At 41.6% G+C, this 25,407-nt stretch overlaps 1 protein-coding gene across 2 annotated transcripts in view; it reads right to left on the reverse strand.

Moving 5' to 3' along the window:
• The window catches only part of KIAA1549 (KIAA1549 ortholog), a 147,475-nt gene that overhangs the window by 112,435 nt on the left and 9,633 nt on the right, over window positions 1-25,407 (reverse strand). The gene's annotated exons all lie outside the window — the stretch shown is intronic.

The following is a 25,407-nucleotide window of genomic DNA, read 5'->3' on the forward strand; positions in this document are numbered from 1 at the left end:
GATGATTCATCAACAGAAACACCCCTGGGGGGATATTCAACATCTGTGCACCCTACTGCAGAGAATCCTCTTTCTTGTTGGTTATCACCTTCTTTGCTTCTAAAGAGGGAGGCAACTGGAGCCAGGCCTCTCAAACAGAGGCGTACCTAGGCAAACTGTAGCCCTGGGCAAAACATGAGTTTGATGCCCCCCCCCCCGTGGGTGGCCATCCTCCCCCACCATGACCAAACAATGATTTTTTTCCACCAGGTTGTTTCAAAGTCACCATCACATTATAGAACATCCCCAACCTCACAAATCTGAACACAGCAATGGGCCAAGTGCCACACAGCAAGAAATAATTTTGGGAAAAGCATTTTCCAAAATGCTTTCAAAATGTTTTTATTACTGCTATGAAAACATTGACTATGGTGTTGTGATCCAGTCCCCAATTGGGTGAAACAGCATCACTTTCCAATGTTATTTAAACTGGGGACCCCAAGATTCTTCCCTTTTACAGGTGGATTTAAAAGGAGAATCTGGGCTCCCTAGTTTAAACAAGTGATGATGGAATCCACCCCCAAACAGCATCATTTTCAATGGTGTTTAAACTAGGGAGCCCAGGATTCCTCCTTTTTAAATCCACGCTTAAAGAGGAGAATCTGGGGTCCCCAGTTTAAACAACATTGAAAGTGATGCTATTTTGGGGTGGATTCTCCTCCACCCTGAAACAGCATCCCTTTCAAAGTTAAAACTGGGGACCTCAAATTCTCCCTTTAAATCCATGCCAAAGGGGGTGGATTTAATAATAATAATAATAGTAGTAGTAGTAGCATAAAAGAAAGAAAGAAAACAAGCATTGGCAGGAAGGGAGGGGATTTAAAAAGAGAATCTGGGGAAATTTAGGGGTGCCTGTTGTAGGGGTGCAATTATTAAGATAGCAGCACCAGTATCTTCGTGAGACCCTACTGATGGTACCACCCAAGTTTGGTACCAAAGTTATGGACCCTCAAAGGTGTAGCCCCCATATTAGCTCCGATTGGAAACATTGGGGGATGGGGCACTCCCTTTGGGAGTCCATAACTTTGGACTCCCCAAACCAAACCTCACCAAACCCAGGTAATATCATCAGGAGAGTCTCCCAGAAAATCCCTGAAATTTTGGTGCTGCTAGCCTAAAATCTGCACCCCGCAGGCCAAAAATAGAAAAAACACTAAAAAATACAAAATCCCCAGCAAACCTGGAGACCTTGCATTTTGTCAGCTTCAATTTCACCACAAGGTGGCATCCTGGGCAGCTGCCCACTTTGCCCAATGGGAGGAACACCTCTGCTCTCAAAACAACATAATTAAAAGGGCAGGATGGTCCAGGAGCAGAAGGTTCTTGAGATCAGGAGTGACCAACTGGATCTTCTCCACTTTCTTATCCTTCCCTCTGAAGTGACTGTAGCTGCGTCTCTCCTTTTTTTCTCTTTAGTGTGGAATCCCCCACAGGCCTCCTCTCTGAATGACAACACAACTACACCAGCACCCTGTTCTCAACCTGAACAAGAAAGGACTGTGCTATAGACTCTTTCCCCCTGCAGCAAAGCTATTTTGCATCTTCCAGAGGAAGCCACATGTAACTACCGTATATACTCGTGTATAAGTTGACCTGCATATAAGTCGAGGCACCTAATTTTACCACAAAAAACTGGGAAAACTTATTGGCCTTCGTGGTAGCTTTCTGCAGTCGTAGGGTGGGAAAATGCAGCAGCTGCTGGTAAATTTCAAAAATAAAAATAGATGCCAAAAAAAATTTACATCAATTGGAGGCATCAGTATTAGGTTAAATGTTTTTTTGAATATTTATTTCAAAAAGAAAGAAACAGTAAACTGGCTCTGTAGAAGTGGAAAAGAAGGGTCAACAAAGAACAATATGGGTATCAACAATAGCTTTTGGGAAAGGGTACAAAAACCTTAAAGCTCAACCAGCAACCAAGCTTAAAGAAACACAAGAGTTAAAAATCCTTCAAAACTGGATTCCCTCATCATCATCTGTATGTCCAAAATGTAACCCAACTTTAGATTTTTAAGAGGGATATTATCAGAAATGGGAAAATCTACTATTATTAGCTTCCATTGTAAACTTAATGGGGATGGGGGCATCCCCTCTTTGGAGGGGTCAATAACTTTTGGATCCCCTGACCCAAACTTCACCAAACCTGGCTGGTATCATAAAGAGACTCTCCTGATGAGACCAGCCAGGTTTGGTGAAGTTTGGTTCAGAGGGTCCAAAGTTATGGACCCTCAAAATGGTAGCCCCATCTACTAATAGCTCCCATTGAAAACAATGGGGAATGGGGGCACCTCCTTTGGGGGTCCATAACTTTGGACCCCCTGAACCAAACTTTACCAAACTTGGCTGGTACCATCAGGAGAGTCTTCTGAGTGTACCCTGAAATTTTGGTGCTGCTAGCATAAAAACTGTGCCCCCTGCTGGCCGGCAAAGTAAAAACACAAAAAAAATTTTAATGACCAGCATATAAGTCGAGGAGAGCTTTTTCAGCATTAAAAATGTGCTGATAAATTCGACTTATACTTGAGTATATACGGTATATATATTTTTCCCCTTGCATAGCAAGTTAGAATTCTTAGTGGCTTGCTTTGGAAAAAACAGCACTACAGACCTGCTTTGAAATGCTGTAATTTTTGTATATGCTGCCATTTTGTGACTGGCTGTATCCACCAAGTCCTTTCCAATATATTTCTTTAATTAAAATCTGATGAATGTAGCTTTGACTCTTGAAAACTTATATCCTAGAAATCTTGTTGGTCTATGATGCTGCTAGGCTTGAATCTAGATACAAAAAATTAAGTAGCTCCCAGAAACATTCTGTCTGCCCTCCCTTGCTTTAGATGCCATCATCCCAGACAAACTTCAAGTTGTACACAAAAACAAGCAGAGAGTCAATGCAATTCTTCAGCACAGGTGAAATGTGATTACAAAATATCCCTATGCACTTTAGTTTAGTCACTAAACACTTTAAGTCAACCCATATTTCCAAAGTAATAATACATAAAAACAAAATGGTTTTAAAATCACACAAATCATTGGACGAGATATTGTTTCATTAGGTCACAGTTGCTTCAAAAGTTGGTTTCTCCCCAACAGAAAAACACACACAACCAATATGGATTTAATATTTAGTTCAAAAGTAAGCCATGATTACTAAAGAAGCATGCACAAATTAAGCACATGCTAACATTTTACTTTAATGATGCCTGTGTGGCTAGATTGCAGTCTTGTTTGGGTTTGCTTTATTAATTGCAAATATTCAAGCCCCAAACCATAGGGGGCATGGTCTCCTAGGAGACCAGAAGGACAATACAGTTAAACAGCTTGGGGAGAAACAAAAGGCATATTATCCACCTGGAAGAAAAACTCCACAGTTAATGGTAAAGGTCAATGTTCTGTGTGTCAAAAGGTCTGTATAAAGTTTCCAAACAGACAAGAATCGATTTTATATACAATTTCACAGTTACGGCAAGTGTTCCCCCAGCAGGTTCCAATGAAACTCTCCCAAAATGGAAATGAGAAACTGGAACAAAAATAGTTTCATGAACATTCTAGACAGTATGAAGAGATTATGCAAGAGTTTTATTCTTCATGATTGACTTCTCACACTTATCTAATGTATCAAGCAAAAGGTTGCCGTGGGATGAGGACTGCTCAAGTCAGCCTACAAACCTACCAGTGGGCAAGGTGGTCAAATGTTTTTAAACAGGCCAGTAATGTTAAAAAAAACCTGCAATCCAAGTTATTGCTAAACCTCTTCCCAGTCATTCCACACTCAATCAAATCACAAAGATCTGGCTGTGGAATTGCAGAATACAGCTTCCCCAAACAACCCGAGCTTTGTTGGAAGAAAGAAGAAAGAGAGCCAAGCTCTGGAAGTGTTTTTGAAATATTTAGTGGCAACTACCATATTCCTGGCTTCTAATTTTTTATATCACACAACATATATTTCAGCATCCCACATTTCATTTTACAAAAACACCAGGGGGTGGGGGTGGTTTACAGGATGTCACACTTTTCTCATCAAAATTTCTTCTCCAGGAACAATAAAAAATCTAGCGTCTAATACCACATGTCTGTTCAGCATTCATAAAAGAACGACCGTTGCACACGAATTAATTTGGACTGTTACCCACTATTATATTCTTTAACTCCATCTGCCATACTTATGAGAATATAGATTTGTACCTTCCAGAAGAAAATGCAATACAAAGCAACAAGATCTTGAAAACTGTAAGCAATGTAGCTGGAAGCATATGACAACAATGAAAATATAATTTGCAAAATTCAATATACTTAGTGAGGAGCGGCACTATAGAAATAGGGAAACCGAGGTCAAAACCTGACTTCAGTCACATTAAAACCAGTTTGAAATAGAAGTATGACGTAGATCTGCACTCATTTGATATGTGCCTTACTTCTAGATTCCCTTCCCTTCAAATGGATGAACTGGAAGGAAGTAGAAACAATGCAATTTGGGTGCCAGACTGCAGAGCTTCGGTTTATATTTAAAAGGAGCAAAACAGGAAGCCCTGGATTTACGTAACCACGCAAGGCACCACATAGGCTAGCCCCTTATACAGTCTGCAACAGTGAAGACCAGCAGACAAGAGTTGGAAGGTACAGATGGTGCCAGATGGCTTTTCATTGTTGACCCACCAAAATATGCCACAGCTACTGGAAAAACAGTTAGGCAGAACCCGATATGGAACCAGAAAAGTCTTGGGAAAATTACCCTCTGGCCATTTTAAAACTGCTGTGGTTCTTTATTTAAAAAACACACACAATACATGACATCAGCTTTGTAGTTAAGTTGGGAAATGTTATTTTCTGCCCGTGGTTGCTTACACCAATTGTTATCCACTTTGGATTTGTTGGTTTTTATTTATACCTTACCTTTCATATTTGAAATAAAAACTCCAGGTAGTCAATGGAACGTTTGTTTATTTATACCCCACTTTTCTCCCCAACTGGGGAGCCAAAGCAGCTTACAACATTGTTCTTCATCCTCCATTTAATCCTTACAACAATCACCCTCATTATGCAAAGAGGGGAACTGATCCAAGGTGAGCTTCCCTGGCAGAGGGGGAATTCAAACTTGGGTCTACTGTTCCTAGTCTGACACAGCAATCATTGCACTATCTGGTGAAAGAAGACCTTCTTTTCTCTCCAGAGACTCTCTCTATTCCTGAAGGTAACAGTTGGTCCAGACAGCCCAGTCGAAAGGTCTCTTTTTTCTCTTTCTGCTAAGCTACAGAAAAGTGATATGTTAAGACATAAAAAGGTAAAGGTAGTCTCCTGTGGAAGCAGCAGGTCATTACTGACCCATAGGGTGATGTCACATCACGACCTTTACTCGGCAGACTAAGTCAGGGGTCCCCAAACTTTTTAAACAGGGGGCCAGTTCACGGTCCCTCAGACTGTTGGAGGGCCGGACTAAAAAAAACTATGAACAAATTCCTATGCACAAATGATTGTAAAGTGTTTGATTTCACCTTTCAGCCTTTCTGTCATGGTCTATTTTTAGAACAGTGACCAAAGTATGTCAAGTGCAGGGTGGGCTCCAAATATTGTTGGGGAGGCTGTGGAATACCTTCCCCTGTAAAAAAAAAAAAAAGCAGAACTTTCCCAATGAAGCATTCCATCTAACCCAGGATTAGGTATCTTCCTGGGTTCTTCCTCCCTAGCAGCCAGCGAGCGATTCGCCAGCCTGGCTGATGCCAATGGGAGTGAGGCGGAACAGAAAGCCTGAGAGCAACACATGGAGTAGCCAAGAGGGAAGGGCAGAGCAGGAGTTGCCACGTGTAAGGTTTCTATCATGAAAGCAAGCCTGGGAGAGCCACGCTTGTTTCATTAAAACCTGGGTTCTTTTCTCCAATAACTCCAACCAGCTGAGGTCTCAACGATTTTTATTGAAAAACAGAAAACAAAGAAATAAAACTTAGATGCAGTTAAAGAAGGTTACTTGGGTGGTCAAAGTGCTGTTACCGTTCTTTGTCCCCATTCCGGGAACCCACATGGCCCAGAGATCCTTCTCTGACCCACGTCTCAAGATGGAATTCAAAACCTTTGTTTCCCTTCCCAGGAAAACTCTGTTCAGACCCGCGAGGTAACTTAGGCCTTTGAAGTTTCATCCCGGCACCTGCATAGTTTCCTGCCCTAAGCTCATCAGGAGATCAAAAGGCAAAGATGCTTTTCACAGTCATGTGTGTGATTTTGCTAGTTTACAGTACTATTCCATCACTGGCTTTACTTTTGGAGAAATCTGTAGAGTCATAATGGCTACATATTTCATCATCTATCCATTAGAAAAGATTACGTGTGTGTTACTTTCATCAGTCATCTCTAACTAATACAGAGATCTGCTAACTTCTGAATTTCCTTTCATGCATAACATAGTCCTTATGATAGCATAACAATACAGAATGAAGAAAATCATGTTAATACAAAGAGCACAATTTTCAGACTAATACACATACTTTCAGACTAATAAGCAATGCACGTATCGCCATGAGGCATTGAACTTCCACAAGGGCCTCATGCTCACTTTCAACCATGAGTCTGATACAGCTTCTTCTCCTGGAGAGAAACACAATAGTATCTCTCCCCTTTGGAATTTCATCTTTCCTAGATTTGCACTGCATGATGCAACATCATTAGTAGCAGGACATCACTTCAATAGAGCAAATTCCCCGCCCCATATCAGTCATGTAGTGTGAAATCAAGTCAAAGTGTAACCTGGCTTCTGCTGCAGAACACTATACGCTTTTCCTTCAGCCAGCATTTCTGCCACTTGAGCCTCGCTGCTCTACGATTGTGATACCTTTAGCACTTTGCATATCCGACCAAACGAATTTCATCCTCTCAAAGTTTGCATTCAAAAGGATTTCCTCTCCATCCCACTGCTTGAACTTGAAGAGGAATGCTGCTGCTCTTAAGCAGTTACAGGATCTACTGCGTCAATATAGACTGCTTTTGACTGATGCGTGCGAAATTACAGTTGTTATCACCTTGTGGCCAAATCCACCTTCTCACTTTACAACTTTTCATCCTCCACCCCCCCCTTCCAAATCTCCCAACATTTTCTTGGGGCCTAGTGGAAACACTTTCATTTTGTGCATTTCTACTTACGCTTTCTCATGGGTCCAAACATGAATTTTTCCCGATTAAACTTGGATTTCAAAACTTACATGTGAATTCAACAACATCGAATTAATCTTACACCAGCTTCAAAAGATGAAATGTTCATCTGTCCACTTCTCAAACTGTCATCCCGAAAGATTCACTATGTTCCTGGGGACGATTCTCCTCTTACCATAACCAAATTCTGGTGCTACGGATGGCAGGCTTATGGAGCTGGTTAAATTCTGGCTCAAGTGACTCTTTCCAGAAGCCGCTTTCCAAAGATGTCTTCCTTTGTTCCCTCTGGCGATTTGCTCTCTCTCCCCTTTCTGAAAGGATGCTGAAATTAGCTTCCGAAGAGGATTTCATTCTGGAGCTTCTCTCCGCTTGCATATCTGAATGGAACAGTCTCTCCCCACCTGGAGGCTTTTCATTCCCTCCACTTGAGACTTTGATCCCCCTCCAGCTTCGAATTTTTTTGGAAGTTGTTTTCTCTGCTGTGCTGTCCAAAGAGATTCCACACCCAGCCTGTAGATGCAGCATAAAAGCTTCTTAGGAGCTCCTGCCATCCCGCCATTGAGAAAGCCCTCTGGAAAGCCCTGCTCAAAGACCTGAGCCCTGGCCCCTCTTGACTTCTCCCTGCCGGATCCTGGCACATCTTCTCCCAAAGCACTCATGCCATCCAGCATCAGACTCTCTCTGGTTACTTCATCTCAACTCCTGCATGCAGCGCTTCTCCTCCCAAAATGCTCACACTGGAATCATGAAAGCAAGCCTCTGCCACACAAATCCCGCGAAGGTGTAGACCCTTGAGTATTGGAGACCACAAAAAGCTGCCACCGCATATCATGAAAGCAAGCCTGGGAGAGCCCGCACGCTTTGTTTCATTAAAACCTGGGTTCTTTTCTTCTCCAATAACTCCAAGCTCCAGCTTTCAAGGGATCTCAACGATTTTATTGAAAAACAGAAAACAAAGGAAATAAAACTTAGATGCAGTTAAGGGATTGCTTAGGTGGTCCGCCTCCTTTTTTCGTTCTTTGTCCCCATATCTCCGGGAACCCATGGCCCAGAGATCCTTCTCTGACCACGTCTCAAGATGGAATTCCAAAACCTTTGTTTTTCCCTTCCCAGGAAAACTCTGTTCAGGCCACGAGGTAACTTAGGCCTTTGAAGTTTCATCCTGGCACCTCTGCATAGTTTCCTGCCCTCGCTCCAGGAGATCAAAAGGCAAAGATGCTTTTCACAGTCATGTGTGATTTTGCTAGTTTTACAGTACTATTCCATCACAGTTTCCAACTCTGGGTCAGAAAATTCATGGAGATTTGGGGGTGCCATCATGTAATTGCAATCAACAGCTGTTGGGGCCGGTTCCTCCTCTCCCTCGAGCCCCCACTGCACATGAATGGAGCCATTGCCGCCATGCCTGGCGGGCCGGATAAATGCCTTCAGGGGGCCACATTTGGCCCCCGGGCCGTAGTTTGGGGACCCCTGCCCTAAGTGTTTGCTGAACACATGGGGAGGGAAAGGAGGCATTAACACCCTGACTCACCCCCTGCCTCCACATGATTGCATGGTGATCTTCAGGGTGTGACCATGCAGAAGAGGTGGCCGTGTACATACCCCCTTCTTAACACTGCTTTCCAAACGCCATTGATCACATAGACGGCATTTTCTCCATGTAGGTGCCTTCGCAGAAGACCAGGAGATAATGCAGAAGTAGGGGTGGAGGCTCATGAATGTGCAAGCCTCCCATGGGTTCAGTAAATACAAGGGGCTGTCCTCTGCTACTGAGAGACGATGTCAAAACATCCATGTGTCTGGATGCACCCTATATTTGTCATTCCACATTGTTAACTTGTCTTTCTCTGAGATACTCATGAGCAGAGTTAAATTAGACAAGAAGTCTGACTCCACCCAAAGCACAGAGATGAGGGAAAGGAAGAAAAAGCATTCATAACACGTCCAAGTACGCAAAAGCCAGATAGGAACAGCCATGCCTATCTGCCCTTACAGGCAGAGAATACATAGAAAAGCCATGCAAACCATTGCAACAAAACTTTTAAAAAATTCTCAGAAGTCGATTTCTACCACATACAACCCCGGCCAAGCGTGCTCAGGATTGCAGCTACAGCATGCCAATATAATTTCAACAGCAATATAATTTCGAGGACTTCCACAAATGAGGAAATCAAGAAGGGAAGCTCACCACACCAAGAGAGGAGACAGATGGGAAAGAGTACAGAAGTTGAAAGCTTCTTCATGTAAACAGAACCTTTTAAACCATAATTCAACAAAAGCCTGTAATGGTGAGCTTCAGATGGGATATTTATGGAGTGATGACTACACTGGAAATGTGAAGGGTCTCTGTGACTTGATCATTGGCTGTTATGTGTAAATCACGAGCTGAGTAAATAGTGATCAGGTGATAACCCCCATTCCTTAAAAAACACTCCTTAACTTTTTGTGATTTTAAGCATCACCAGCCCCCATTTCTTTACTACTGAAGGATAATTAATCTTACAGTTATAGAGATTTCATTTGTGCCAAAGATCTTCAGCCTTGTGATGAGATACTCCTTTTCTCTGGGAAAACTATAAATGAGAACTTTAAAAACATTAAAATGGATTTAAAATAAATTGGCAAAAAGTAAAACACAAGAAGGGGTATTCTTTTTTTCATTTCTGCAACTATGTGTGTGTGTGGGGGGGGTTCTTCTGTGATGAAGGTGCATTTAAAAGAAATTTGCCATGGGAAAGGTTTAAGCTGAATATACATGATTTTTTCTCTTTTTTTTGTTTAGTTGAAGTTCTAAGAATTGGTTGCTTTGGAGATAAGCTACATATACTTCAGAGCAGCTGACAGAGATGGAGGCTGTCAGATCAAAGAATCTTATTTTATCTGTTAATTATTAGGAGCTTAATTTAACATAGCTACTACCAGGAAAAAAAAATCTTGGGATACCACTCCTTGGAATAACAGTTATGTCTGAAATTTTCGTGAGCAACCGATAGAAAAGTGGGAATCTTCTGAAAAGAAAACAGAGAGACTTTCAAAATTAGACCAACGATTCCTAAAACTGTAAGATATCAGATATCAAATATCAAAAGTTATCTATGTCAACTGTAAGAGAAATGGAAACAAAACTTATGCATAGTAAAAGAATTTTGAATTTGTATACAAATTGAGAAAGGAGAAAGAAAAGAAAATGATATTGAAATTACAAGGAAGAGGTAATATTTTAATAAATGAGTTGATCCAAAAAATATTTCATAATTATATGAACTTATATAAAGGAGAAGAGATTCCATTGATTAAAGCAGAACAAAATCTTAGAAGGTAAAATTTACCTAAGATTACAGAAGAACAGGGACATATTATGAATGGTATGATAAGAGAAGTGATGGAGGCTATGAAAAAATTAAACCATGAAAGGTACCTGGTACGGATGGTTTATCAAGTTCTTACTATGAGTGTTCTGAAGATGAAATTAGGATGCCAGTTTCATGGAGAGAGGCTACTATAACACTAATACTGAAAGGGCAAGATCTAACTTTGACAGTAAATTGTAGACCAATATCACTATTGAAAAATGACTATAATTTATTTACAACAATTTTAGTGGATAGATGGAAAATAGTGTTAAAAGCATTTACTCATTAAGATAAACGTAATTGTTAAAAGACAGGTACAGAACGATGTTAGAATTCTATTGGATATCTGTAGAAATATAATGAAAAATAAGCCACTCAATATTTCTAGATACGGAAAGAGTTTTTGATAATTTGAACTGGACTTTTTTGTATGAGGTTTCAGAAAATATGGATTTGGGAGAGAATGTTACAAAATGGGAGAAATTGATCCATGCTACATAATCAGAACAAATAATTGTTAATTGAGATCTAACTAAACCATGTGAGATACAGAAAGAAACAAGACAAGACTGCCCATTATCTCCTCTCTGTTTATTCTGAGTCGAGATATAAGACATGATAAGAAAATTGGGGTATAAAAATTAAGAAAAAAACAAAGTATTTTCATGCAACTTAGTATTAGTATTGGAAAACACAGTAAAGGGAGCTGAATTTTTAATGCTGGAACTAAAAATTGGCACATTAATGGATTTCAAAATTAATAAACAGAAAACAAAGTTCTTAACAAAAAAATGAAATTACAAGATATAATAAAGCTGATGAGTAAAATGAGATGTAAGGTGGGGAAAAGGTGCAATAAAAGGTGTATTATGTTGTCAAATGTGAACTGCATGTTATTTCAAAACAATTATGTTAAAACATGGAATGACATTTTAAAAGATTTGTCAAGGTGGAATAATTTACAATGATCATTGTTGGGGAGAATTTCTGTGATTAAGATGAATGTATTACAAAGAATGCTTTTTTTGTTTCAAACAATACCAGTGTTGACTAATGAGACACCATTTAAACAATGGTAGAAAGATCTATCAAACTGGTAAGGGAAAAAGTCTTGGATTAAATATAAAATGCAAACAAAAGAGGAGGACTAGATTTGAAATTATATTTTGCAACCTGTTGTTTGGTTCGGTTGAAAGAATGGGTTATGTAGAGAAACAGAAGATTGTTGGAAGATTGTCATTTTCATTCTCAGGACTATTCTCTACATTGTTTCAAAATTAATTTTGGATGCCACCTTGAGGTCCTGTAAGCCTAACAAGTATAGGGGGAAAGATCTGATTATCTAAACATGTTGGCTCAGTCAAACCATCCAAAGAAGCATAAAGCCTAGTTCTGAATCATTCGAAAAGAAAAATGGCCTTTCCTCATAAAAGTTCTATAAAAACTCAAGCCCATCTGCTTGAGATTTCACTCCACATAACAGGAAATTGACTTAACTGACACGTTCTATTACAAAAATCTTGCAAAGTTTAGTTTCTGAATTTCTCCTTTGAAAAAAAAACCCTCATAAAAATCCAAAATGAAAAGTCCTTAACTCACATGATGCAGACTAAAAATAACAAAGTCAGATCTCAGCAGATCATGTTTTTAAACAGCAACATTATATCAAGCCTCAATATGTTTTTTTTAAACAAAGCAACATTAATTTTTAAATTGACTTTTTAAAAACTTGATTGTAAGGCAACTTGACTGTAAATTTGACTGTAAGTTAACACCCCAGGAATCTGCCTCTTTTCCCCACTCCTGCTTTTGAGTCAAAATTCAAACCAGCTATGTTCTGATTGAATTATCAGAAAATTTCCAAAAAAGCTCCTTTTCACCATAGCCTTATTAACACATACTGCCAGTTCAGAATTGCAACTTTCCACTTCTTCATCATTATGAGACTCTTCCAACTGTTCAGAGTCCTCAAGATTTACCTACCGTGCCACACTGAATGAAACACTGACAGTGCCGTTAATGAGGTTTTTGCTTTTTATTTAGGAACGGCAAAAATGGTTTAGCTATCTCGGAGAGATGTACTCTCTTTTACCATTGATGAATACCAATTAGTGGTCACTCCACAATATCAGGGCCTGCAGGAGCTCTTGGGTACCTTGCACTAAAAACCCAATCCAATTTACCAATAAATAAAGCAATTTTAAGCACACTGAACTTATATTTGGGGGGGGGGGGAGGTGTTTGCTTTTAACAAGTAGGCTTGTGATAGCTTCCACCCCCACCCCCTTCATTCATCCTTATGCCTCTTTACCATAACATTTATTGACATGCTTCACAGGAAACCAGTACAAACACAACAGTGTTAGACAGTTTAAGGCTTAAGTATCAAAGCACCACCACGAGGTGAGCCACCATGTTCAGAATTACGAGACCAAAAATCACAAAGCACAGACCCATGTGAACTCCATTACAATAGTTTCATTAGTAAGTTACTACTTCACTATAGTGTTGGAGAACTTTTCATGTTTCCACTTGTGTGTCTTATGTGATGCTTGGGGGACTTTGTCTCATTAGTGGCTTATACCCTCATCACACTTTTGGTTTCAGAACATTTTAGTTAGGCCTGACAGAGCATTGTGTTTCATTTAAAGAAATATGTCATCGTCTCTGGGCAAGCAAGCCAGATGCCACAACACGTTTCTAAAATTAGAGAAAAAAAAATAATAAGGCACACAGAAATTAACTGATGCAGGACTCGATACATTTAGTGCAGTGGTTCTCAACCTGGGGGTCGGGACCCCTTTGGGGTTCGAATGACCCTTTCACAGGGGTCACCTAAGACTCTCTACATCAGTGTTCTCCATCTGTAAAATGGATAAATGTTAGGGTTGGGGGTCACCACAACATGAGGAACTGTATTAAAGGGTCGCAGCATTAGGAAGGTTGAGAACCACTGGCATAGTGAAAGGTACAAGGATTGGACAAAGATAGCCTAATGGCCATTAGCCAGCACGATCAAACAATGTGGACTGTGGGGGCTCCCCCTGCCGGATATGCTGTCCCTCCTTCCCTTCTCCCAGGGGTCAGCACGTCCTGATGGGCGGAGAGCAAATTCTGCAGACTGAGGCCCAGGGCATGGTTTTTTCTGGCTGGTCAGCCCACTTGTCGGCCTCAGCCCCCTGGGTAGGTCAGGCCACCAGGGTCGGGAGGTCTCCCCCTCTCTCTTCCTCCTGGCCCAGCACAAGATTTCCACGTGCTGAGCTTTCTCTGCTCTCCCTTTCTCTCTCTAGCTCATTTTCCAACCCTGTCTCTCTGAGTATTCTCTTCACCACCTCTCCCTGTCCCCCACTGCTTTTTTCCTTTTATCCCAGCCCCTCCCACATTTCTGGCCTCACTCTCAGCCAGAGGTCCCCCACTGGTCTATAGGCCATCTCTTAGGCTCATTCAGGGCCCAAGTTGGTTCCCCAGCCTGAAGACTAGCCTCCCCTCTTAACCCGTGAGGGGAGGGGCTGGCGTCCACATCTTCTGGCTGCTCCTCCATCACGAACTTGCTGCCCTGAGTGGCTCCAAGTCCCAGAGGCTGAGGGCCAGGCAGGGTTCCTCCCGCACTTTCCAGGCCTAGCAAACCCAACCCGGGCAAGCAGGCTCAACCTGAAGGCAGTGTGTGGCCTGGCAACCATGTCAGAAATCATACCAGCCGTTTTCTGGCCCACACTGCCCCTTTACCCTTCTTCTGGTGCTTCTTTGGCCTCCTGCTGGCCCTGTGACCCCAGCCTATGTAGCAGGCATCTTCAGGTGAGTCCAGTGGGGGTGGGGAGGCTTGCAGCAGCAAGTCCCTTGGGTGGTGTGGCAGAGTCTGGTGAGGGAGCAGCTGTCCCTGGACAAGGGGTTATCCTACAAGTGTCTGTAACCCTCTCCCAGCCGGAATGCAAGAATAAACAACAGGACAAAAAAATACTTCTCCTTTGCCTCTGCAGCATGGAGTCATGTCACACAGAACACTGACTTAAATGACCCCACAGATTTAGCTTACCAAGGAATACAAATGTACATTCAAGAAACACATTTTTTTTACTACAACCCTTCCCCCATAATAGGAAAGGAAACCAATTTGGAAAGTGTGGAACAATGACACACCAAGGTACTTGGTTATTTGGCACAGTGCCTCAGTGCCAGAGAAGCAATGGGAGCACACAGCAAGTGCAATAGAACAGACATTTAGGAGGACAGGAAAAAAATGGCAGCAAGAAGGGGGGAGAAAAGAAAGGAACAGATTTCATGAATTATCATAGGCTCACCTTATGAGTGTTTGTGTATATGTAATCCCCCAGAAATGGGTTAGCCCAGTAAGGCCAATGTCAGCGAATGAAGGTTAGCAGCGAAGGAAGAGTCTGTTTTAGTGGATTAAATGTTCTGGTCTCTAATCACCTTGTATAAAAAACTGGAAAATTATGTATGTATCAAGCTAAGTAGTAAAAGGAGGTATTTGCTTTACTAACATTGGTACTATTGCTGTAATTATATTGCAACAGAGGATCCATAAGGCACTTGCAAAACCCATTTTCTCCACCTCTGCTTCCTCCCCTCTCCTACTTCTATCAATCTCTCTCTTTTTCCCTCTACCTCCTGATCACTTACTTGTACCCCACTTTAACAAAAAAAAATATTCCACCATGAAACTTTCAGTGAGCTCTAGCCCATGGAAGTGTCTGCTAGAATAAAATGCTTGTTAGTGCCTGATGGGATCACATGGTGGGAAGCAGAAAATTGGGCAAGTGGCAACTAGAAGCCCAAAGGGACAGGTTCATTTCAAGTTCCAGTGTTGGGAAGCCATGAAAAGAAGCAGGTTTCCCTACGCCTGAGATAAAAGGATTGAGTTAGAACAGCGGCAGATATATGGTGGGTACTCTGGTGGGAGGTGGGTAGTAGCAGCTCCATTTTTGGTGACTTGGCAGATGATGATTTTTCCTCCCTGCTACATTACTGGTTCCTCCTGTCCAGTCCACAGACTCACTGCCTCAGAGGTTCATGAGGAAACATGGCAATGTTTAGAGTTGCAGCAGTAGCGGTTCTTCCACTCTCTCTCTCTCTCTCTCACACACACACACACACACACACACACAGTGATAATGATGCTTGTCCCCCAACCACATCACCTCAGAAGCTGGTGAGGAGAGGCAGAGATGGTGAAGCTGATGGTGGTTCCTCTTTTTGCACCCTCACCATTGCTGTCTCACTACCTTAGAGGCTGATAAGCAGAGATGGGGCTGGCTGAGACAGCTGCTTTCAGAGCACATGCAGACAGGTTCATGGGTGGGGGTGGGAGGAAAATGACCCCAATCAATTTGGAATAAGTTTTTAGATTCTTCTGCAAACCTGGGCGATGTCCCAAGTTTGCAGGAAACTTCAAGTTTGCAGGAGCAGCAGTGGCATAGTGGTTAAGAGCAGGTGCATTCTAATCTGAAGGAACCGGGATTGATTCCCCACTCTGCTGCTTGAGCTATGGAGGCTTATCTGGGGAATTCAGATTAGCCTGTGCACTCCCACACACGCCAGCTGGGTGGCCTTGGGCTAGTCACAGCTTCTCGGAGCTCTCTCAGCCCCACCCACCTCACAGGGTGTTTGTTGTGAGGGGGGGAAGGGCAAGGAGATTGTAAAACCCTTTGAGTCTCCTACAGGAGAGAAAGGGGGGATATAAATCCAAACTGTTCTTCTTCTTCCTTCTCTCCATCTGGCCCAGATCCACAGAATTATACATCCGCATATGGAGCCAGATTGAGAATTAGATATGCATTGATCATAGAGTTATTTCTTTCAAGCTGCAGACTGCAGTCTGGTCACTGTGTTATTCAATTTGTTGGCAATTAAATCATTTGGAAAAAGGAGCGAATAGGAAAAATCCAGCACCTCAGTAGACTTCAGTTTTTGGAAAGAAGAACATATTTCTTAACTGAACTTAGAAAGACAGTAACAAATTTTTGTTAATTGTTCTATGAACAGAAAATTATTATATATTGGTTGTATTGTTCTGTATGGAGGAAGGTTTTGCATTAAATAAATTATATTTTATGTAAATTCAGCTTGCAAACCATTCCTAATTTAGTCCCATGGAACCCAAATAGGCAGAAATTAAACGTACTCTTGCCAAAACTGAGTTTGAACATCTTCCAAAGTAAGTATTTCCAACTAAACTAATGCCTAGACACTAAAACTGAGAAATAATACATTTGGAGAGGAAGGTATCCCACACACAAAAAAAGCAAAATGCTTCAGAGCTTCTCAAAGAACTGTATCGGCCTAAAGCAGTGGTTCTCAACCTTCCTAATGCCACAATCCTTTAATACAGTTCCTCACGTTGTGGTGACCCCCAACCATAAAATGATTTGTGTCTTGGTTCCTAAGACCATCAGAAATATGTGTTTTTCAATGGTCTTAGGCAACCCAGTATTGGGGTGCGTGCGTGCGTGCGTGCGTGCGTGCGACAGACAGACAGACAGACAGACAGACAGACAGACAGACAGACAGACAGACCTTTAGAGGACTCTTAGAGATAGCACAGGACACATAGCTGGGAGTGCTTTTCCCATTGCACCACCAACCCAAAACTCCAGAAAATGCTTGCCATCTACCTGCACAACAAGCAACCAACAAGTCTCTCTTGAGAAAATTAAACTTTTTCTTGTTGAGAAAATAGCTATGCTTGAACTTTAAGTACTCAGCTACCATGGAGCTGTCCCAAGTTAATGTTACATGATCAAATGTAATTTATTCTGTTGCTGAACAACAAAGAGATTACCCTAAAGCAGAACTCCAGGAAGAAATATCCATACATGCAAGAACCTATCTGTGATCTCAAGTCTGTCAGCACTCTACAGCCTTACTTTTAAGAATGCAGCAACTTAATATTAAATAGAAAAGTGAGCAGTGCTGATCAGTGTGTCAGGTTGATATGACAGGTACCCTGAAGGGACTGGCATCCTAGATACAAGACTGGCTACATGTGAAAATTGAGGCAAGGGCTCAAGAGTTACCAGGGAACTTCTAAAAAGAAGATACTTTGGTAAGCAGAGAGGCTGAGAATCAGTTAATTCCAGGAACTGATAATATTGTGACACAGGATTTGAAGGTAGAAAAATGCTACCTGGAGCAAGTTCAAGGGAAAAGGAACCACACAATGAAGCTCACTACCATCTACTAGAATCGTCCAAGATGATGGCCCCTGACTGCCCAGGCTATTTAATGCACTACTTGCCAGCAGAAACAAAACTCTGCTGTCCTCTTAGAAATGGGGGCAGACCATGAGCTCCCTTCCGTCTCTCTTTTCCAGTGCAATTTCTCACTTCCTTTACCTGTTTTCATCATAGTTTGGATTCACTTATGCAAGACACTGACTATACTGCTAATGAAGGAGCTGAGATTTGAAGTGGATATGCAAATTCTGCTTGAAGAAGGTCCTCAGTGGCATTAGTGGAAGCGTAGATGCAATATTAAACCATAGGTTACGTGTGACAACAGACGGCGGATCTTAAATTGAAGAGAGAGAAAACCAGCATGGTGTAGCAGTTAAAGGGTTGGACAAGGATCTGGAAGACTCTGGTTCAAATTCCCACTGTGATGTGGAAGCTTTCTGGGTGATCTTGAGCCAGGCACACACTCTGAGAAGAGAATAATATAAGCCATTTTGAATTCCCATTGGGGAGATAGGCAAGATATAATTGAAGTAAGCAAATAAATAAGAGAGGAGTAGAAAGCATCCAAGTCTACTCTCAGACTCTCAGCAGTGGTTAAGGGATTCGGCAGTAATCACGCACAGTTGAGTGATCATCCAATCTCTATTCCATATGGACAGTGTTACTCATCCCTTCACAAGCTGAAGACCGTGGAAGGGAGCAATCAAAGAACTCCTTGGCCATCCTGCCACTTCCACTGATGGAGTGTGAAGCAGCTCCAACTAATTACAGCAGCAGTTGCTAGTGCTGTGAAAAATCACTCAATACAGCTGCAGAACAAGGTTGAAAGCGATCATGTTATTATGGAAAACACAGCAAACTTCCTATTCTTTTCTACAGTGCATAATGCATGGTTTCACTGCAAACCAATACCGCTCACACAGAGAAGCATCTTCAAAAGTTATAGCGTGTTTCCCTGAAAATAAGACAGGGTCTTACATTAATTTTTGCACCAAAAGATGCATTAGGGCTTATTTTAGGGATAGGGCTTATTTTAGGGGAAATACGGTACCTTCACCATTAAGGTGGGCTCTCAGCAGCCCCCTTGCTTACCCTTCATGTGTGATGCAAGCTACATCCTCATTGGCAGGGAGCACACCATCCTGATCTGTAACTACCGGTAGGGCTTATTTTTGGAGTAGGGCTTATATTTTAAGCATCCTCCAAAAATCCTGAAAAATCATGATAGGCCTTATTTTCGGGGAAACATGGTAAATTAGTCTGGAAGTATAAATGGAGGACACTGAGAGAAAACATCCTATTTTTGCTGCTATATTCTGCCAGCAGCTCCTTCTTCCACATTTTAAACTTAAGCAATGTTAAAATGAGAGGTGTCCAGGGATGTCAGCCCTTCCCTCAGCAAGTGGACACTCGTGGCTGCCTTCAGGGACTGAGGAGGGACAGTTTGCCAGGTCTCATACTAAGCAGCCTACATGGAAGTAAGGGAAGGAGAAACCAGCTTCTTGCTCCCTTCAACAAGCAAGACCCTAAGAATATCACATCAGGTGACTTTTTGCATCTCCATTAAAGCACTTATTATGGCAGAAAGTGCTGTCAAGTTATGACTGATTTATGACAACCCTGCTGGGTTTTCAAGGCAAGAGATGTTCAGAGGTGGTTCACCATTGCCGGCCTCCACGTGGCCTGAAAGAACAGTGACTGGCCCAAGGTCACCCAGCAAGCTTCATGTGGAGGAGTAGGAAATTGAACCTGGTTCTCCAGATCAGAGTCCACCATTTTTCACCACTATACTACACGGGTTCTTGCACCTTAATTTCAGTGCTAGTATAACTCAGTATTTGTAATTGTACATCTCATGCTGCACCTTAACAAAGGACCTGCAAAAATTAAGAAAGCACTTCGTGTTCCTCATCTAGCCTTCAACGAAACATCAAAATTTTTGTTCAGGTATCGGCTAGCAACAGTTTAGACATGAAGCATTCCCCCCCCCGCCCCCCCCCCCCCACACACACACAGACACCAAAGACTGCAAAATATGCTGCAAGTTACTAGCAACATGTCAGAACAGTTGGTAGAGAGCAGAGAACTACCTATGACTGCCCAAAGTACAACATCATGGTGCCAAAAAATACTTTGCAGGAAGTGTTGATATTTCTTAGTGCTGTCACTGCAACTTTGAAGACTAATTTGATGGTAAAGAAAATATTATCTGAACTAGGTCTAATAAAAATTCCACTCCTTTGCCAAGTGGAAAAAGTGCCTGTCTCAGCAATAGTAAAATTACTTAATGTTGGGTTGCAAAGCTAGACAACTCATTTAAGTGTTAAGATCAACAAAAGCTTATGCACATCCATAGCGCTGGTTAACTTGGCTCATAATTCCCATGCAGTGGGTGTCAAAATGATGAATGGGAACCTTCCTCAATAAGTTCCTTTTACTAAGTAATTTCCATGAAGGGTGTTGGGATGTTTTCATCGGCCAAGGAAATATGGGAGGCCAGCATGGCCCAATTTGAATTAATTTAGCATGAGCCAGGAAGAATTTTCCTTGCTGCTCTAGCTACAAAGAAACTAGCCGGTAATTTTTAAAATAAAAAGTCAGTGTCTGTCATCCAAGAGTTTGGTAATCCAATAACTTATTTAGCACACATTTCATACAGTTAAAAAAAATTCTTTGAAGTCCTGAAAGAAAAAAACATGAAGTGCTCCAGAGGCATTTCAATTCTACAGTCGTACGTAGTTAAAAACACTACAAACTTAACAGGTACTGTTACTTTTCCAGTCACATGCCAATTGCTAGTGAGCAATAAACATGCATCAAACACTAGAAAAATATTTGGAATACACACTCAACTGATAGTTCTGAGAGCAAAGGATGGAAGCTAGCATTCCAATGTATTTTTAGTTGAAATTCTGAAGCTTAAAATAAACAATGCACTGAACAATGTAAAAATGGGCTCTCTATATATAATTATCAGGGTTGAACAACTGAAGTTAAAATGTGCAAAATTATTTTAACATATGAGTCACTGGACACCCCACAAGGATGAATTTGAACGGATGTTCACAATGCTGTTCTCTCAACCAGAGCCAAAAATACAGTATATGTGACAAACTGTTATAAAAATTATTAGCTAAAAAAAATTGTACCACTTTAAATTACACATAATTCTAGCACATGCTTTTAGGTCTCATTTTAAAATGCTGCTAGTGTTCTCTCGTCTGGTCAGCTGTCTCAGAGCATCTATTATGGCCTACCAAGTGATTACTGATACCTGAGGGTAGATTTTCACCCACCACCAAAATACAGGTCTATTCAGCAATTTTCCTGCAAAGGCACCAACTGTGTCCTGTGTTTCTGACACAAGAACCATGTCACCAGTAAGAAAGATAGTTGGAACATAGCTCAAGGCACAACGGCTTCACGTGCCAATAGGATTTTCAGAGCAGGACAGCATTGGGATACAGCTGGGCAAGAGACGAATAAAAGGGGTGACAGGCTGTACAGACAAATTAAACGATCCTCTGGTGAGCAGCAACTTCTTTTGTCAGCCTGTGCCTTTTAAAATTAGCAGAGGTTGTGCAGACAAAAGCAAGAGCACTGTTCTCTGAACGGTGGACAACTCACTGAGTATTGGAAACATTTTGGAGTTGCTTCCCAGATAAATCATAACCAGTAAATTCTGAACCTCAATTACACTTCAACATGGAAATCCATCAAGACCAAATCATTCTAATGTGTCAAGTGATAGACCCCAACCACATTACACGGAAACATGTATTAAGCTTTGGTCTCTGATGACAACAAGGATGGAATCCCAAATTAACAGCTGACTTTTAGTAGCAACAATTTTGCATAGTTCTTTTCTGGAAAAATCTCTTCAGACCTGCTGCGATCTGGAAGGAAACTGAATATAAACTCAAGCAGTAGAGATGTTTAATGTTGCCTGGTTCATTTTTTGTCCCCAACCATATTGACAGGGTGTTGTGAAGGCTATCACATGGCCTTAGATTACTGCTCTTTATGGCTTGTGAACAAATGAGTTAAAATAGGGAGTCTGTTGATAAATGTCAATTCTTCCCCAATGTGTGGAAGATTTCCAAAGCCTTAAAAATCTTTTTGCCTCTACTGCCAAAAAGGTCATCTTTAGATGAATGGTTTCTGGCTAACTCTAGATCTGTTTCAAATCTGGTTTTTTTCAGGTGTGGTGGTAGATTAACTCCAGGGTTGATGCTTTTCAGTCTGAATCCAGGCCTGGCTACATCATAGAGATGGCTTTCATTTTTCTGGCAAACTAATTTGGTTTTTGTCCCCAAAGCAACCCAAAGTAGATTGCAATATGGTACAACAATAAACAAGTAAACAAACAGAACCAGGCCAAGATGTATTTGTTGGACTGGCTAGCTGGCTTCTTTGAGGACACAAGGGGCAAGTCACAGGATAAGGGTCCTTCGGCTCTTGCCCCTAAGCTTGTGACTCAGGCCAACCCCTAGGTTCATAAGGGAAAGTAACAGGAAAGGAAAAACTAATCCTCAGCAAAGATGCTGAACAGTTGGTAGGACGCATCTTGTACTCCTCCCCTCCCTTTCAATAATGTTGGATCCATCAATAACTTTTGAAAAAAACAGATCATGAAATTCTGCTAAGGTGCCAAGAGTACAGAGTTGACATAAGATCAAAAGCTCTTCAGTGGTTTTGCACCTTTCTACTACAATGAGTTCAGAAAATTGTTATTACAGATGCCAATTTAGCAACTTTGGCACTTCCACGTAGAATCCCACAGGGAGCACATACGTGTTAACTCATGTGTTAACTCATATTATGTTTAATATTCATGTAAGTCCATTACATGAGACCATCCAAAATTTTGGGATGGGTTGTCATCCATGCTCATCTCTTTAAATAAGCTCCCAGAAGTAGCCCCTGTTCTAGGGTGGTTCTCAGAAGTCGACAAGTGGTTTCGGGAGAAACCAAGCAGAGGTTGCGCTGGTTAGGAATACGGATGCCTTCCAGGGAACTGCATTCCACTCTCCTTTAGAATTCCCTCTATCAGCATTTCACCCAGAAATACATGTCTTACTTTGCTATTTAATGTGTGTTGGGCTAAAATGACATTGGAGTTATATACTTTCATCTAGAAGTTGTTGGACTCAAGGGGGTCTCTTTGGGGTGAGAGACTGGGCCCTGAAAATCACAATTCTTCCCTAGCGAGCCCAATCTATGAAATTCCTTGCATTCTGGTTCTTCGTTGTGACATATGCAAACAAATAAAATAATTAATAATCATTCCATAGGAGACAAAAGTGGTGGAGTTGGGGGAACACAGTCACATCTGTTTTGATGTATTGCCCCAGTAAATGGAAAGATCAAGTTCAGCTGAGAATGTGGAGTCCATGAGCATCACCAGGACTTGATGGCCGCTCCCATGCCCCAAATCAGAACTGTTGGACACGCTGCCCAAAGAGATGGCTCCATTGCATGTGTGGGGACTTCTCTTTCCCTTCAATAGAGGCAGCAGCTTTGAATCTGCATCACTTCATAACTGAAAGAACTGCAGCATTTGCTGCATCATGTTTATGCTGAGTTCCTAAGATTTCCCTAAGGCTCTGAATTTGGCAACTGTTACTTAATTGTATAACAGGGGGCAATTGCACAGCTCCAAGAAGAGGAGAAAATTAAAATACTGTAATAAAACAACCTTGCACAGTAAACACAATAAGTCATGATAACATGACATTTGCAGAGTTGGTTTTGCAGGGCAAAGCAAAGGATGCCTGCCTCTGTGAATTCATATCAAGAGAGTCTCAGATGTAGGATGCTGAGCTCCAGAATATGGTATATATCTTGTGTCCTTTAATCGGCTGCTGTGGCACATAGGAGCCACTAAATTAAGAAGAAATGTCACTCTGGGGATACTCTATATACATGATGTAACCGATACAAACAGTCTTCTTGACAGCTGAGGGGACCGTGTGTGCATATGATACCAGAATCTTGTTTGTGTACAGTTTATTTTAGACGCAGCCCACTCCCAGAGACGACTTATAGAAATCTTTGATGGATAGTTTGCTTTTATTCAGAAATATTTCCCAGCTGGCCCTGAGCCCCATGCAGCATTCTGGGACTGAGGCAAAAGCATTCCCCACATAGTCAGCTGTGTCTGTGGACCAAGTCCTCTGATTTAGAAGAGTTGATGATTTCGAAGAAGCATTTCCCCTGCATCGCACCCCCACTTCTAAGCTTCAAAATTACATCATTAAAAAAAATCTACGCCAACTGGAGGAGAATAATTGCCCCACGTATCCAAATTAGAGAATATTGTTTTAAAAGCTTGAGTAATCAGATGATGGACATGCAGACAGCGGCACAAATAATAACATCGACGTTCTCGGTTGGCCTGTTTCTTCCGGTCTGCTCATTTTATTCTGTTCTTACACCCTGGAATCATTATTATCGGCTTTTTTGGTTTTTATTGTTTTAGTTGTGAGCCAACTCAAGCAGGGTTTGCAAAGGCCGCATATTAATCTCTAAATAAGTAAACGGCCTCACTACATCAAAACACAAGAGCTGCCATGCTATATCAGATCAGCAGACCATCCATTCTGGCATCCTCTTTCACACAATGACCAACCAGATGCTCTCCAGAGGGGCCACAATTATGATGCAGAAACCAACCAACCCCCTTCTATTATTGGCAATCAACATTAATATTCAGAGGCTTACCATCTCTGAAAATGGAGGTTTCGTTTATATAATATGCCTAATATTTTATGTGCCACGAGTATGTCCATTTTCCCTTTTAAAACCAAGCAAACTAATGACTACCCCTATTTCCTGCAGCAGTGAATTCCAGAAGTCACCCTGAGTGAAGGAGCCCTTCCTTTGTCCTAAATCAGTTTTACCAGATGTCTTTAGCCTGGTACAGCTGACATTATCACAGCATGCTGGCCCTGCCCCCAGCCTCTGCATAATCGCCTGGTTTGTAGAGACATCATGGAGGAAGGGGCCAAATGCATACCCCCTCTCCACAGCCACTATGTTGTTTTTGGGAGGGTGTGTGGCAGCTACCACCTCTGTGCAGTTGCACTCTGCAGGTAACCAGGCAACAGTGGGGAGGTAGAGAGAATAGCCAGTGTGCTTGTGCCTCTCTGTGCAGTAAGTCAACACATGGGGATCATCTATACCGGGCTCCTACTTTTTACTATTATGGAAGAGGTAGAAAAAGTTATTTCGACAATACAAAGTTATTTCTGTTCTCTTCTGAGCTGGTGAATGAGTCTTCCATTCCAACAACAGGAATTGGACTCTGACTTAGAGATGATTCAGTTTTTGCACCTATGAAAACACGGGGAATTGCATACACAGGGAAACGTGATACAGCAGCATGGTGACACGCAGATTTCGCCAGCAAACAGATCTATGTGGGACACTAATATTCAAATTTGTAATTTAGTATTTCTCACATGCATCTGCCACATCTATATACCCATCACAATGGTTGCACTGAACCACAGCTTCATACTGTTCCCTGCCCCTATTCCTACTCAGTTCCACAGAAGAGAGAAGAATTGCAATTCTTCTATAGCAGTTTTACAGTGCAAAATCCATTACAATTCTGGTGGTGATTCAGCAAATGAAAAGCAAATCTCTTCCTTAGCAGCAACAGACAAGGAAATAGATATCCACTC

This window comes from Sphaerodactylus townsendi, linkage group LG06 (assembly GCF_021028975.2).
Source record: "Sphaerodactylus townsendi isolate TG3544 linkage group LG06, MPM_Stown_v2.3, whole genome shotgun sequence".
In the NCBI taxonomy this organism is placed as follows: Eukaryota; Metazoa; Chordata; class Lepidosauria; order Squamata; family Sphaerodactylidae; genus Sphaerodactylus; species Sphaerodactylus townsendi.